This window comes from Hypanus sabinus, chromosome 17, assembly GCF_030144855.1.
Source record: "Hypanus sabinus isolate sHypSab1 chromosome 17, sHypSab1.hap1, whole genome shotgun sequence".
NCBI lineage: Eukaryota > Metazoa > Chordata > Chondrichthyes > Myliobatiformes > Dasyatidae > Hypanus > Hypanus sabinus.
In genome coordinates, this window is record NC_082722.1 from 40,599,545 (window position 1) to 40,614,647 (window position 15,103).

At 40.7% G+C, this 15,103-nt stretch overlaps 1 protein-coding gene and 6 pseudogenes across 1 annotated transcript in view; all 7 read left to right on the forward strand.

Annotated features, from left to right (window-relative positions):
- Nucleotides 1–2,124, forward strand: part of LOC132406623 (NADH-ubiquinone oxidoreductase chain 1-like) — a 31,438-nt pseudogene extending 29,314 nt beyond the window's left edge.
- LOC132407188 (uncharacterized) overlaps nt 1–15,103 on the forward strand; it is a 545,618-nt gene that overhangs the window by 76,847 nt on the left and 453,668 nt on the right. The window lies entirely within an intron of this gene.
- On the forward strand, nt 2,317–3,389 carry LOC132406624 (NADH-ubiquinone oxidoreductase chain 2-like; annotated as a pseudogene).
- On the forward strand, nt 3,776–5,326 carry LOC132406625 (cytochrome c oxidase subunit 1-like; annotated as a pseudogene).
- On the forward strand, nt 5,490–6,179 carry LOC132406626 (cytochrome c oxidase subunit 2-like; annotated as a pseudogene).
- Nucleotides 6,399–7,082, forward strand: LOC132407187 (ATP synthase subunit a-like; annotated as a pseudogene).
- On the forward strand, nt 8,625–10,057 carry LOC132406627 (NADH-ubiquinone oxidoreductase chain 4-like; annotated as a pseudogene).

A 15,103-nucleotide genomic window follows, 5' to 3' on the forward strand; every position in this document is an offset into this window, starting at 1 on the left:
ACAACTGCGCTGCTCCAAAGGGCACTATATAAAGTTATTCTTACCCTTGGCCATTAGGCTCTGTAATGTCAACCTACAGTCAGTGATGACCCCCTCCTGTTAGACTGTTTGAGGTAACTTATTTTTTATTTTTTCTTTCTTCTCTTCTAATATTTGTATATCTGTGCACTTGTAATGCTACTATGACACTAATTTCCTTTGAAATCAATAAAGTATCTATCTTTCTATCTATACTATTATGTAGTAAGTTAGTATGCTTTCAATGGCACATTGGTAAATGTTTACCAGCAGGTTTTGGGGCAGATTTGCTCTCTTTAAACTCCTAAGATTGTCTAGGCCAGGGTCTGCAACCTTTACCACTGAAAGAGCCAGATGGACCCGTTTCCCACAGAAAAGAAAACACTGGGAGCCACAAAACCCATTTGACATTTAAAATGAAATAACACTGCATACAACTTTTTTTTTTGCCTTTATGCTATGTATAAACAAACTATAATGTGTTGCATTTATGAAATCGATGAACTCCTGCAGAGAAAACGGAATTACATTCCTGCGTGCAACAAAGACATTTTGAACTCCGAAAAAAAGACGTTGGGTTGAAGGTTACTCCATAGTTAGCCTACCTTGGATCGAAAAATTAAAAGAAATCGCGCACTGGCAGGTGTCAGGCATTGGCAGTGGTGATGTATATTAATAGCGATAAAAAAACATGTTGTAGCGGTGTGCTACACGCAGCGCTAAAATAACGACACGGATTCGGTAAACTGCAGTCAAAGATAACTTTATTCGAATTAAACAGCCTTGCTTTTAAGCATCCCTCCACCCACCCCCCCCACCCCCCCGTGGGCGCGGATGATCCAAAAGACACGTACTCAGAAACCCCTGTAGGTTATCTCCCCTTAGCCGGAACACTGGCTAATTGTGAGCCGGTTCGGATGTGCCAGGAAATGGGTCGCCACAACATTTTATTTAGATTGTACAAGATCACCATAATCTTCAAATTTAGAATTACATTTCAAAAAATAACTAACTAACATAAAATACATTTTAATTAAATACTCATCATTTGTTTTCCAAAGCCACAGGGAGCCGCAGCACAGAGATGAAAGAGCCGTGGGTTGCCGACCCCTGGTCTAGGCACTGTTGAGCCTTCCCTACAATCAAGGAGGTGTTGCTGGTAAAAATCCGTCTACTTTAGATTAATCCATCCGCCCAATTTTCTTACCCTAGTTGAACGAAAAATCCTAGGTTATATACAATTCCGCAAAGGGCCTAACGTAGTAGGTCCATACGGTCTTTTACAACCTATCGCCGATGGACTTAAATTATTTACCAAAGAACCAGTACGACCATCCTTCTCATCCCAGTTTCTCTTCCTAATTACTCCTACTATTGCCCTAACATTAGCACTATTAATATGAATACCCTTACCCCTCCCACATTCAATCTTTAATTTAAACCTGGGCCTACTTTTCATTTTAGCCATCTCAAGCTGAACAGTTTACACCATCTTAGGCTCAGGCTGAGCCTCAAACTCCAAATACACCCTCATAGGAGCCCTCCATGCAGTTGCACAAACCATTTCCTACGAAGTAACGAAGTGCCTTGATCCTCCTAGCCTTAATTATCTTCACAGGAGGCTTTACACTCCACACATTTAACTTAAGCCAAGAAACTATCTGGTTAATCATCCCTGCATGACCCTTGGCCATAATATGATACATCTCAACACTAGCAGAAACCAACCGGGCTCCCTTCGACCTCACAGAAGGCGAATCTGAATTAGTTTCAGGATTCAACATCGAATATGCAGGAGGTTCATTCGCCCTCTTCTTCCTAGCTGAATATTCCAACATCCTATTAATAAATACCCTCTCCGTCATCCTATTCCTAGGAACATCCTATAATCCTCATCTTCCACAACTCACCACCCTCAACCTCATACTCAAAGCAACCGCACTAACCCTGCTATTCCTATGAATTCGAGCTTCTTACCCACGATTTCGATACGATCAACTCATACATCTTGTCTGAAAAAACTTCCTACTTATCACACTAGCCATAATTCTATGACATATCACTTTACCCATTGCTACAGCCAGTCTCCCGCCAATAAACACCTAAAAGGAAAAGAGCCTGAATCAAAGGGCCACTTTGATAGAGTGGATAATGAATGTTAAAGCCATTCCTCTTCCTTATGTTAGAAAAACAGGATTCGAACCTGTGCTCAAGAGATCAAAACCCTTGGTACTTCCAACTATACTACTCTCTAAGTAAAGTCAGCTAATCTTAAGCTTTTGGGCCCATACCCCAAACATGTTGGTTAAAATCCTTCCTCTACTAATGAACCCGTTAGTTCTCTCCACACAATCCTCAGTTTAGGATTAGGTACCACGATAACATTTATTGCCTCACACTGACTATTAATTTGAATTGGCCTAGAAATTAATACAATAGCCATTATACCCCTTATAATTTACCAACATCACCCACGAGCAACAGAAGCTACCACAAAATACTTTCTTACACAAGCCACTGCCTCTGCTCTCCTCCTATTTGCAGGAACCATAAATGCTTGACTCACGGGTCAATGAAGCATTACAGAAATTGTCCACCCAACCTCTGCCACACTTCTCTCCATTGCTTTAGCATTAAAAATTGGACTAGCTCCCCTACACTTCTGATTACCAGAAGTTCTCCAAGGACTTAACTTGCTTACTGGACTCATCCTCTCCACATGACAAAAACTTGCACCATTCGCAATCCTACTACAACTTTATCATCTCCTCAACCCAACATTACTTATAACTATAGGTATTCTATCAATTATTATTGGAAGTTGAGGGGGTCTTAACCAAACACAACTACGAAAAATCCTAGCATACTCATCAATCGCCCACATCGGCTGAATGATTATCATCCTACATTATTCCCCAAATCTCACCCTCCTCAACCTAACCATTTACATCATTATAACTTAATCCTTATTCCTTCTCCTTAACACAAATAACACCACAAAAATCAACTCAATTGCTATTTCATCAACCAAATCACCACTACTAACCATTATGGCAATACTAACCCTCCTTTCCCTAGGAGGACTTCCTCCTCTCACAGGCTTCATGCCCAAATGACTCATCCTCCAAGAAATAACTAAACAAAACCTTCTTATTCCAGCCACACTCATAGCCCTAACAGCACTACTTAGCTTATTCTTCTACCTACGCCTATGCTACTCAATTACTCTCACCCTTTCTCCCAACCCCACCACCTCCTCATCATCATGACGAACAAAAACCTTCCAACCAAATCTACTCTTAACCCTTACAACATCCCTCTCCTTACTTCTCCTTCCACTCACCCCTATAATTCTCTCACTAACCACATAAGAAATTTAGGTTTAAACAAACCAAAAGCCTTCAAAGCTTTAAACAAGAGTGGAAGTCTCTTAATTTCTGTAAGACTTGCAAGATTTTATCTCACATCTTCTGAATGCAACTCAGATACTTTTATTAAGCTAAAGCCCTACTAGATAAATAGGCCTCGATCCTATAAAATCTTAGTTAACAGCTAAGCGTTCTATCCAGCGAACTTTTATCTAGGCTTCTCCCGCCGTTTAACGGCAGTGAGGCGGGAGAAGCCCCGGGAGAGCCCATTCTCCTTTTTGGGATTTGCAATCCCATGTATTCTTATACTGCAGAGCTGATGTTTGATAAGAAGAGGACTTGAACCTCTCTTTACGGAGTTACAATCCGCCGCTTAAATCTCAGCCATCTTACCTGTGGCAATAATTAACCGTTGATTATTCTCTACTAATCACAAAGATATTGGCACCCTTTATTTAGTCTTTAGTGCATGAGCGGGGATAGTGGGTACTGGTCTCAGCCTATTAATTCGGACAGAACTAAGTCAACCTGGCGCATTGTTGGGAGATGACCAGATCTACAATGTGATCGTTACAGCCCATGCCTTCGTAATGATTTTCTTCATAGTAATACCAATTATGATCGGTGGGTTTGGTAACTGACTGGTTCCCCTGATAATTGGCGCTCCAGATATAGCCTTTCCATGAATAAATAATAAGTTTTTGACTCCTCCCTCCGTCCTTCCTTTTACTGTTAGCCTCAGCAGGAGTAGAAGCCGGAGCTGGCACAGGATGAACAGTATACCCCCCACTAGCCGGCAATCTTGCACATGCTGGAGCTTCTGTAGACCTCACTATCTTCTCCCTCCATTTAGCTGGAGTCTCCTCTATTCTAGCATCTATTAACTTTATCACAACAATCATTAATATGAAACCCCCTGCAATCTCCCAATACCAAACACCTCTCTTCGTTTGATCCATCCTTATTACAACTGTCCTTCTCTTACTGTCACTCCCAGTTCTAGCAGCAGGTATCACCATGCTTCTCACAGACCGTAATCTTAATACAACCTTCTTTGACCCAGCAGGTGGAGAAGACCCCATTCTCTATCAACACCTCTTTTGATTCTTTGGACATCCAGAAGTTTATATTCTTATTCTACCAGGCTTTGGCATGATTTCTCATGTTGTAGCCTATTACTCAGGAAAAAAAGAGCCTTTTGGCTACATAGGAATGGTTTGAGCAATAATAGCAATTGGTCTTCTTGGTTTCATTGTTTGAGCCCATCATATATTTACAGTTGGAACAGACGTAGATACACAAGCCTACTTTACATCGCAACTATAATTATCGCTATCCCAACCGGAGTAGAAGTCTTTAGCTGACTGGCTACCCTTCATGGTGGCTCTATTAAATGAGAGACACCTCTCCTCTGAGCACTAGGTCTTATTTTCCTATTTACTGTCGGAGGTTTAACTGGTATCGTCTTAGCCAACTCATCCCTAGACGTCGTTCTACATGACACCTACTACGTCGTAGCTCATTTCCACTACGTCCTATCTATAGGAGCAGTATTTGCGATTATGGCTGGCTTTGTCCACTGATTCCCACTTATTACAGGTTACCCCCTACACTCCGCCTGAACAAAAACACAATTCCTAGTTATATTTGTAGGAGTAAACATGACATTCTTCCCGCAACATTTCCTAGGCCTAGCCGGAATACCACGTCGATACTCAGACTATCCAAATGCCTACACCTATTGAAACATTATTTCATCAATCGGCTCTCTAATCTCAATAGTAGCCGTTATTATCATGATATTTATCCTATGAGAAGCATTTGCATCAAAACGTGAAATCATGTATATCGAACTACCTCACACAAACGTGGAGTGATTACATGGATGTCCACCACCTTACCACTCCTACGAAGAGCCAGCATTTGTTCAGGTTCAATGACCTTACTAAATCAATAAACAAGAAAGGAAGGAATTGAACCCCCATTAATTGGTTTCAAGCCAACCACATAACTACTCTGTCACTTTCTTGAGATTCTAGTAAAACAGTATTACATTACCTTGTCAGGGTAAAATTGTGGGTTCAAACCCCACGAATCTTAAACATGGCACATCCATCACAATTAGGTTTTCAAGATGCAGCTTCCCCTGTTATGGAAGAACTACTCCACTTTCACGATCATACCCTTATAATCGTGTTTCTTATCGGCTCATTAGTTCTTTACGTTATTGTAGCAACAGTTTCAACTAAATTAACCAACAAATATATTTTAGACTCCCAAGAAATTGAAATCGTCTGAACCATTGTTCCAGCAATTATCCTAATTCTAATCGCCCTACCATCCCTACGCATTCTTTACTTAATAGACGAAATTAATGATCCCCACATTACAATTAAAGCACTCGGACATCAATGATACTGAAGCTACGAATATACAGATTATCAAAACCTAGAATTTGATTCATATATAATTCAAACAGAAGATCTCTCCCCCGGACAATTTCGTCTCCTAGAAACAGTCCCTATACAATCCCCAATCTGAGTCTTGGTAACTGCAGAAGACGTTCTCCACGCATGAACAGTCCCAGCACTAGGAGTAAAAATTGATGCAGTACCAGGCCGTCTAAACCAAACAGCCTTTATTATTTCTTGCCCCGGAGTCTTCTATGGTCAATGTTCCGAGATCTGTGGAGCCAACCATAGCTTTATGCCAATCGTAGTTGAAGCAGTTCCATTAGAACACTTCGAGAACTGATCCTCATTAATAATCGAAGAACTTTCATTAAGAAGCTAAACTGGGTCTAGCATTAGCCTTTTAAGCTAAAAACTGGTGACTCCCAACCACCCTTAATGACATGCCTCAACTCAACCCTAGTCCTTGATTTTTAATCTTCTTATTTGCAAGGGTATTCTTCCTAACTATTATGCCGAACAAGGTAATATCCTATCTATTCAACAACAACCCAACCACAAAAAGCACGGAAAAATCTCAACCAACCCCCTGAAACTGACCATGAGCCTAAACTTTTTTGACCAATTCTTAAGCCCATCCCTACTGGGAGTTCCTCTTATTGCCTTAGCAATTATAACTCCTTGACTTATTTTTCCCACACCAACTAAATGATGATTAAATAACCGCCTGCTTACTTTACAAACCTGATTTATCAACCGCTTCACCTATCAGCTTATACAACCACTGAACTTTGGAGGACATAAATGAGCTTCCATCCTTACAGCACTCATATTATTCTTAATCACTATTAATCTCTTGGGATTACTTCCATATACTTTCACTCCAACAACTCAACTTTCACTAAACATAGCATTTGCCATCCCCCTTTGACTGACCACAGTTCTAATCGGCATGCTCAACCAACCAACAGTGGCCCTAGGTCACTTCTTACCGGAAGGAACACCCACCCTCCTAGTCCCAGTCCTCATTATCATTGAAACTATTAGTCTATTTATCCGACCCTTAGCCCTAGGGGTATGGTTAACGGCCAACCTCACAGCAGGTCATCTCCTAATACAACTAATTGCAACTGCAGCTTTCGTCCTAATTTCCATTATACCCTCAATTGCTCTCCTCACTTCACTTATTCTATTCCTCCTCACAATTTTAGAAGTCGCAGTAGCAATAATTCAAGCTTACGTTTTTGTTCTCTTACTAAGCTTATACCTACAAGAAAACGTCTAAATGGCCCACCAAGCACACGCATACCACATAGTTGACCCAAGTCCATGACCCCTTACAGGAGCAGTAGCAGCCCTTCTCATAACCTCAGGCCTTGCTATCTGATTCCACTTTCATACCCTATCCCTACTCTACCTAGGCCTTCTACTCCTCATCCTAACCATGGTCCAATGATAACGAGATGTTATTCGAGGCCTTCCAAGGCCACCACACTCAACCCGTCCAAAAAGGCTTACGATACGGAATGATTTTATTTATCACCTCAGAAGTTTTTTTCTTCATTGGGTTCTTCTGAGCCTTCTACCACTCAAGCCTTGCTCCAATCCCCGAACTAGGCGGCTGCTGACCACCCACAGGCATCCACCCATTGGATCCCTTCGAAGTTCCTCTTCTTAACACCGCAGTTCTCCTAGCCTCTGGAGTAACAGTCACCTGAGCTCATCATAGCATTATAGAAGGAAACCAAGCCCTCACCCTCACAATCATCCTGGGACTTTATTTCACAGCACTTCAAGCTACAGAATATTACGAAGCTCCCTTCACTATCGCTGATGGTATTTATGGAACTACCTTCTTCATCGCTACAGGTTTCCACGGCCTCCATGTAATTATTGGTTCTTCATTCCTATTAGTCTGCCTCCTACGACAGATCCAATATCACTTTACATCCCAACACCATTTTGGCTTTGAAGCCGCCACATGATACTGACATTTTGTCGATGTAGTTTGATTGTTTCTTTATGTTTCAATCTACTGATGAGGTTCATAACAATTACTTTTCTAGTATAAACTAGTACAAATGACTTCCAATCATTTAATCTTGGTTAAAATCCAAGGAAAAGTAATGAACCTCATCACATTTATTGTCGCCCTTACAGCCCGCATTTCCCTAATCTTAGCAACATTAGCCTTCTGACTACCTACTCTTAATCCTGACAACGAAAAACTATCCCCATACGAATGTGGCTTCAACCCACTAGGAACCGCCCGTCTATCCTTCTCACTTCGCTTTTTCTTGGTTGCCATCCTCTTCCTATTATTTGACTTAGAAATTGCCCTCCTCCTCCCACTACCCTGAGGCGACCAACTCAGTTCTCCCCTCATCACTTCTTTCTGAGCAACAATTATTCTACTACTCTTAACTTTGGGCCTAATTTACGAATGACTTCAAGGGGGCTTAGAGTGAGCAGAGTGGTAGGTACTTAGTCCAAAATTAAGACTATTGATTTCGGCTCAATTAATCCATAAGTATCTTATGTCTCCTATTCACTTCACCTTTTCCTCTGCCTTCCTCCTAAGTCTTATGGGCTTAGCCCTAAACCGCTCCCATCTTTTGTCGGCCCTTCTTTGTCTTGAAGGCATAATATTGTCCCTATTCATCGCCATCTCTCTCTGATCAATAACAATAACTTCCCCTACCTGCTCCATTATACCCATAATCCTCCTAACGTTCTCAGCTTGCGAAGCAAGCTCAGGCCTAGCCCTACTAGTAGCCACAGCCCGCACCCATGGCTCAGACACATTAAAAAATCTTAATCTACTACAATGCTAAAAATCATCATCCCCACAATTATGTTATACCCAATCTCGTGACTTACCCCCCGAAAAATGACTATGAACCACCTCCATCACCCATAGCCTTCTCATCGCATTCACCAGTTTATACTGATTCAAATGAAATATGGAAATCGGCTGAGATTTCTCAAACCTCTACTTAGGTATTGATCCCCTATCATCCCCATTACTTGTATTAACCTGCTGACTTCTTCCACTAATAATGCTTGCTAGCCAAAACCACCTTAGCACTGAACCACATGTACGACAATGCATCTACATTAACCTACTTATCACCCTCCAATTCCTTCTAATTATAGCCTTCAGTGCTACTGAAATAATCCTATTTTATATCATATTTGAAGCAACCCTCATTCCCACACATCATCATTACTCGCTGAGGAAATCAAACTGAACGACTAAATGCAGGAACTTACTTCCTATTTTATACACTTATCGGTTCCCTGCCCCTCTTAGTAGCCCTCCTCCTCCTACAAAACGATCTCGGCTCACTCTCAATATTAACCCTCCAATTTCCCCAGCTTCTGAACCTAAACTCATGAGCAAATAAATTCTGATGAGCTGCATGTCTAATCGCCTTTCTAGTAAAAATACCCCTCTACGGTGTCCACCTCTGACTACCTAAAACTCACGTAGAAGCCCCTATTGCTGGCTCCATAATTCTCGCTGCAATTTTACTAAAACTAGGAGGATACGGAATAATATGAATCCTTCCTATCCTCAACCCCCTAACAAAAGAAATAGCCTTTCCATTCTTAATCCTAGCCCTCTGAGGTATTATTATAACAAGTTCTACTTGCCTGCACCAAACAGACCTTAAATCCCTAATCGCTTACTCATCAGTAAGCCACATAGGCCTTGTAGCAGCAGCTATCCTCATCCAAACACCATGAAGTTTCGCAGGCGCAATCGCCCTAATAATCGCTCATGGCCTTATTTCATCCACTCTCTTCTGCCTAGCTAACACCAACTATGAACGAACACACACTCGAACCCTCCTTCTCACCCAGGGTATACAAATTGTTCTCCCACTAATAGCAACTTCATGATTCCTCACTAACTTGGCAAATTTGGCCCTACCCCCCTCTCCAAATCTAATAGGAGAACTCCTTATTATCTCCTCCCTTTTCAAATGATCTCAATGAACTATTATCATTACCGGTTCCGGTGTCCTACTAACTGCCTCCTACTCCCTATACATATTCATTATAACCCAACGGGGTCCCCTTCCTCCCCACATCACCTTCATAAACCCGTCCCACACACGAGAACATCTATTAATATACCTACACTTAATCCCAACACTCCTCCTTATCTCCAAGCCAGAACTAATTTTAGGCTGAACATCTTGTAATTATAGTTTAATAAAAACATTAGATTGTGGTTCTAAAAATAAAAGTTAAAATCTTTTTAATTACCCAAGAAAAGTCTGGGCCAAGGGAAACTGCTAATTTCCCCACCCATGATTCAAATCCACTGTTTTCTTAAAGCTTTAGAAAGATAATAGTCATCTATTGGTCTTAGGAACCAAAAACACTTGGTGCAACTCCAAGCTAAAGCCATGAACTCACTAGCCTTTAACACATCATTTTTATTAATCTTCCTAGTCTTCCTATATCCCCTAATTTCATCTATATTCCCTACCAAAACACCCCTAGACCACACCTGATCATCAACCCATGTTAAAACAGCTGTAAAAACATCCTTCTTCATCAGTCTTATCCCACTCTTTATCTTTCTAGACCAAGGTCTGGAATCTATCACAACCAACTGAAACTGAATTAACCTAGAAACCATTGATATTAACATAAGCTTCAAATTTGACTCCTACTCTATTATCTTTACCCCTGTAGCCCTCTATGTCACCTGATCAATTCTAGAATTTGCCTTATGATACATACATTCAGACCCTAACCTTAACAAATTCTTTAAATACCTCCTTCTATTCTTAATCACAATACTCATTCTCATCACAGCAAACAACCTCTTCCAACTATTTATCGGCTGAGAAGGCGTAGGCATGATATCCTTCCTCCTTATCGGCTGATGATTAAGTCGAACAGATGCAAACACAGCCGCAATCCAAGCCGTCATTTATAATCGTATTGGAGACATTGGCTTAATCATAGCCATAGCATGACTTGCTATAAACCTCAACTCATGAGAAATCCAACAACTCTTCTTTCTCTCTAAAGATATAGACTTAACACTCCCTCTTCTAGGCCTAGTCCTAGCAGCAACTGGAAAATCCGCCCAATTTGGTCTACTTTAGATAAAGGTGTAACAAGGATGTTAGACGAGGGTAAGCCAGTGGATGTTGTGTACCTAGATTTTCAGAAGACATTTGATAAGGTGCCACATAGGAGATTGGTGAGTAAAATCAGAGCTCATGGCATTGAGGGCAGGGTTTCAACATGGATAGAAAACTGGTTGGCAGATAGAAAGCAAAGGGTAGCAGTGAATGGGTGTTTCTCGGACTGGCTGGAGGTGACTAGTGGGGTACCACAGGGCTCTGTATTGGGACCACAGCTCTTTACGATTTATGTCAACGATTTAGATGAGGGCATTGAAAACTATATCAGCAAGTTTGCTGACGATACTAAACTGGGTGGCAGTGTGACATGCAAAGAGGACGTTAGGAGAATTCAGGGAGACTTGGATAGGCTGGGTGAGTGGGCAGATACTTGGCAGATGTCATTCAATGTGAATAAATGTGAAGTTATCCACTTTGGAAGCAGGAACAAGAGGGCAGAGTATTGTCTGAACGGTGTAGAGTTAGGTAAGGGAGAAATGCAAAGAGACTTAGGAGTTCTAGTTGACCAGTCAATGAAGGTGAATGAGCAAGTGCAGTGAAGAGGGCAAATGGAATGTTGGCCTTTGTTACAAGGGGAATTGAGTACATGAGCAAGGATGTCCTTTTGCATTTGTACAGGGCCCTGGTGAGACCTCACCTGGAATATTGTGTACAGTTTTGGTCTCCAGGTTTAAGGAAGGACATTCTGGCAATTGAGGAAGTGCAGCGTAGATTCACTAGGTTGATTCCTGGGATGGCAGGGCTGTCTTACGCAGAGAGATTGGAGAGATTGGGCTTGTACACACTGGAATTGAGGAGATTGAGAGGGGATCTGATTGAAACGTTTAAGATAATTAAAGGATTTGATAGGATTGAGGTAGGAAATATGTTCCAGATGTTGGGAGAGTCCAGTACCAGAGGGCATGGATTGAGAATAAGAGGTCAGTTATTTAAAACAGAGTTGAGGAAGAGCTTCTTCTCCCAGAGAGTTGTGGAGGTGTGGAATGCACTGCCTCGGAAGACGGTGGAGGCCAATTCTCTGGATGCTTTCAAGAAGGAGCTAGATAGATATCTGATGGATAGGGGAATCAAGGGATATGGGGACAAGGCAGGGACTGGGTATTGATAGTGAATGATCAGCCATGATCTCAGAATGGCGGTGCAGACTCAAGGGGCCGAATGGTCTACTTCTGCACCTATTGTCTATTGGTCTGAGAGAGCTCCTCTGTGATCACTCTCAAGAACTTAAAACTGGAGACCCTTTTCACTGCTTCACCAGTTATGAGCAGTCGAGCTTGTTCATACCATGTTGATTTCCTGAAGTTGCTAATCATTTCATTAATTTTTTTTAATGTCAAGTGAAAGGTTATGGTTGTTGCACCATTCAGACAGTTTCTGCACCTCCTTTCCGTATGCTCTTTCATTGTTATTTATAATCAATCCAATCACTGTGGCATCCACTTTGAATTTGATGATGGAGCTGGTGGTGTAGGCAGGGCATATATTAATTTTCAACAAGTTTGGTATCATCAGCAAAGATGGAAATGTAGTATTTGGCGTTCTCAGCCAAATTACTAGTGTACGTTATGAATTGCTGTCGTCCAAAGTATTAATCCCTGTTTTATGCCACTAGTTGTAATGGGGATAATCCACTCATTCCCACTATTTGCCTTCTATACAACAACCAATTTCCTGTGAATTGCTCTCACAAACCTAAATTCACTATTTCCACTAACCTCTCTTTAACAATTCTACTTGTCCATCCACTAAGGACTCCAGCAGAGTTGATTCTCCTGTCAACAAAATCCATGTTGGCCCTGCTCTATTCAATATTTTTTTTAAGGTGCTCTACAATTATATTATATGTTCCAGCATGATCCCTACCTCTGTTGAGCTAATAAGTTGGTTGTTCTCTTTTCCTCTTAAATTGGTGTTTTCGAGGGTGGAGAGAGGCACATTTACTGTCCTCCACTCCACATAAACTACTTCAGAATCTACAGAATCTGGAAGATGATAACTAGAACATCCAGCATTTCTTAAGCCACTTCTTTCAAAGCTCAAGGATATATATTGTATTACCGTATGTCCTTGGCAGCTATCAGCTTTCAAGTTCTTCAGCTATTTTTTGATTAATACTTTCTTCATTCAGTTCCTAATTCTGACTGGAGTTTTGATTCTCTTGCAGTTTTTGGTGCCATCTTTGAGTGGATGTGCAAAATAATTGTCTAATTCCTTTTCTATTTCCTTATTCCTTATTGTATGCACGTACTCCTTTTCCTTCCCCTGTGATTACTGGCTATTTCCTCTTTATGGACCTGTAAAAGCACCTGCAGTCTGTTTTTATGTTTCTTGCCAGATACGTTCCTATTCCATCTTTACTTTATCAATTTCTCAGTCCTTTGTCGAGTTCTAAAATGCCCTCAATCCTCAAATCCAATACTATTTTTGGCAAATTTATGAACCCCCTTCCTTTGATTTAATCTAACTGTCTTTAATTTCTATTGTCAACCAGCAATGTATTACATTTCCTGTGGGTTTTTGTGCTTTAAAGGATTTTTTTAATAACCATTGACTATCCACCATCATAACATGCTCTTCCAACCAATCACAGTCAATTTTGAACTCATACCTTATTATTTCTTTTGTTTTGGTTTTAAGTCTTTAGTTTTGCATTAAGGTACGTCTTCAAACTCAATGATAAATTCGGTCACACTTGATGTGAATTAGGTTACAGACACCAATGAACTGGATGTGTCCGGTTCATTAAGGTTGGCTAGGAAAGCATTGTAGTTAACAACAAAAAAATGCAGGTTTTAAATAAAATCTAGAATGCTGGCTTTAGCCAGATATGAGCTGAAGCAGGAGTGCCACCAACTGATAATCTCATGGAGAAAATGGGTAGGTTTGGTGCTGGTATGCATACAGTATGTGTTTAGAAATTCATTGCAAGGCCACTGAGATTGACAAGGTAACCAGATTTGATCTTGGATCATGGTCAGGGAATGATAGATTAATGGAAGTAGGCTCCTCAGCTTGAACCGTCTTTGCTGACTATGATGCTCTGTGAGCTAGTCCCATTTCCCTACATTCGACTTGTATTCCTCTAAGCCCCCTCTTCAACATCTAACTATTCAATTCCCTTTAAAATACTATTGCTATTGAGAGGGGTGGAATCTCTGGCTATAAAACAGTGTGTGGGATGGCACTGAGTACAATATGTGGCTATGGTGGATGGAGTGGAAGGTGGGAAGAATGGGGCATGAAGCAGTAAAGGGACTGAAATGTCCTTGGCTTCTTAGTTTTGGAAGAAATTTCTATTCATCTGTGACTTCTTGTCAGACAACCACTGGGGATAATGGGAGAGGTAATGATAAGTAGCCCTGGATATTGTCAGTGCCACCATTATAAATATTAGGCTAAAGGATGTGAATTCTGTAATTTTTATTGCTTTGGTGACTTGTACTTTCCTTTGATGTTGGCAGATTCAATTTAATTGGCATGCTGCAGCAGTTCAACTGACATTTCTAATGCTTCAACCTTACCTTGACAGAGACACACCACTGCTCCTTGGCAGTAGCTCAACTTGCTGTTTCTGCATGGTTAGAAACCACTTGGATGCAAATTCTGTCTTATAAGTTTCTGTACAATTACTGAGGGATTCAGGGAGTGGCGTGGAAGTGGTGCTTTATGTTTAGTCATGAAACTAAAAGTCTGTTCACCTCTAATTCATGACTGAAATGAGGCTGAATTATAGGTAAATCTTCAACATTAAGGTTTTTAATAATTATTGTATTAATTGCTAAATTAAAAACACTTGCACCTTGAATTGAGAGAAGGAAATCTTGAAATTATCAAAACCTCAAGACTTCAGCATCTCCATGCCCCCTCTACCACCAAAAAATAAATAAATTCTGGTTTAAAAGAAAGCAAATAAATTAAAATAAAGCAAAACATGGAAATTGCTATTTGGGTGCTCTGTGTCTTCATAACCATGCTACAAATCTTTATCTGATTAAACCAACATTAAACCTGACACTAAGCCAAACATAGCACTTTTTTCACTTAAGATAAACTATTAAGCTGTGTATGTTGGTGTGCAGTTGAGATGTGTAAACTTAAAGGTCCGAAGTATAAAGATAAGCTGTCATTAAATTCT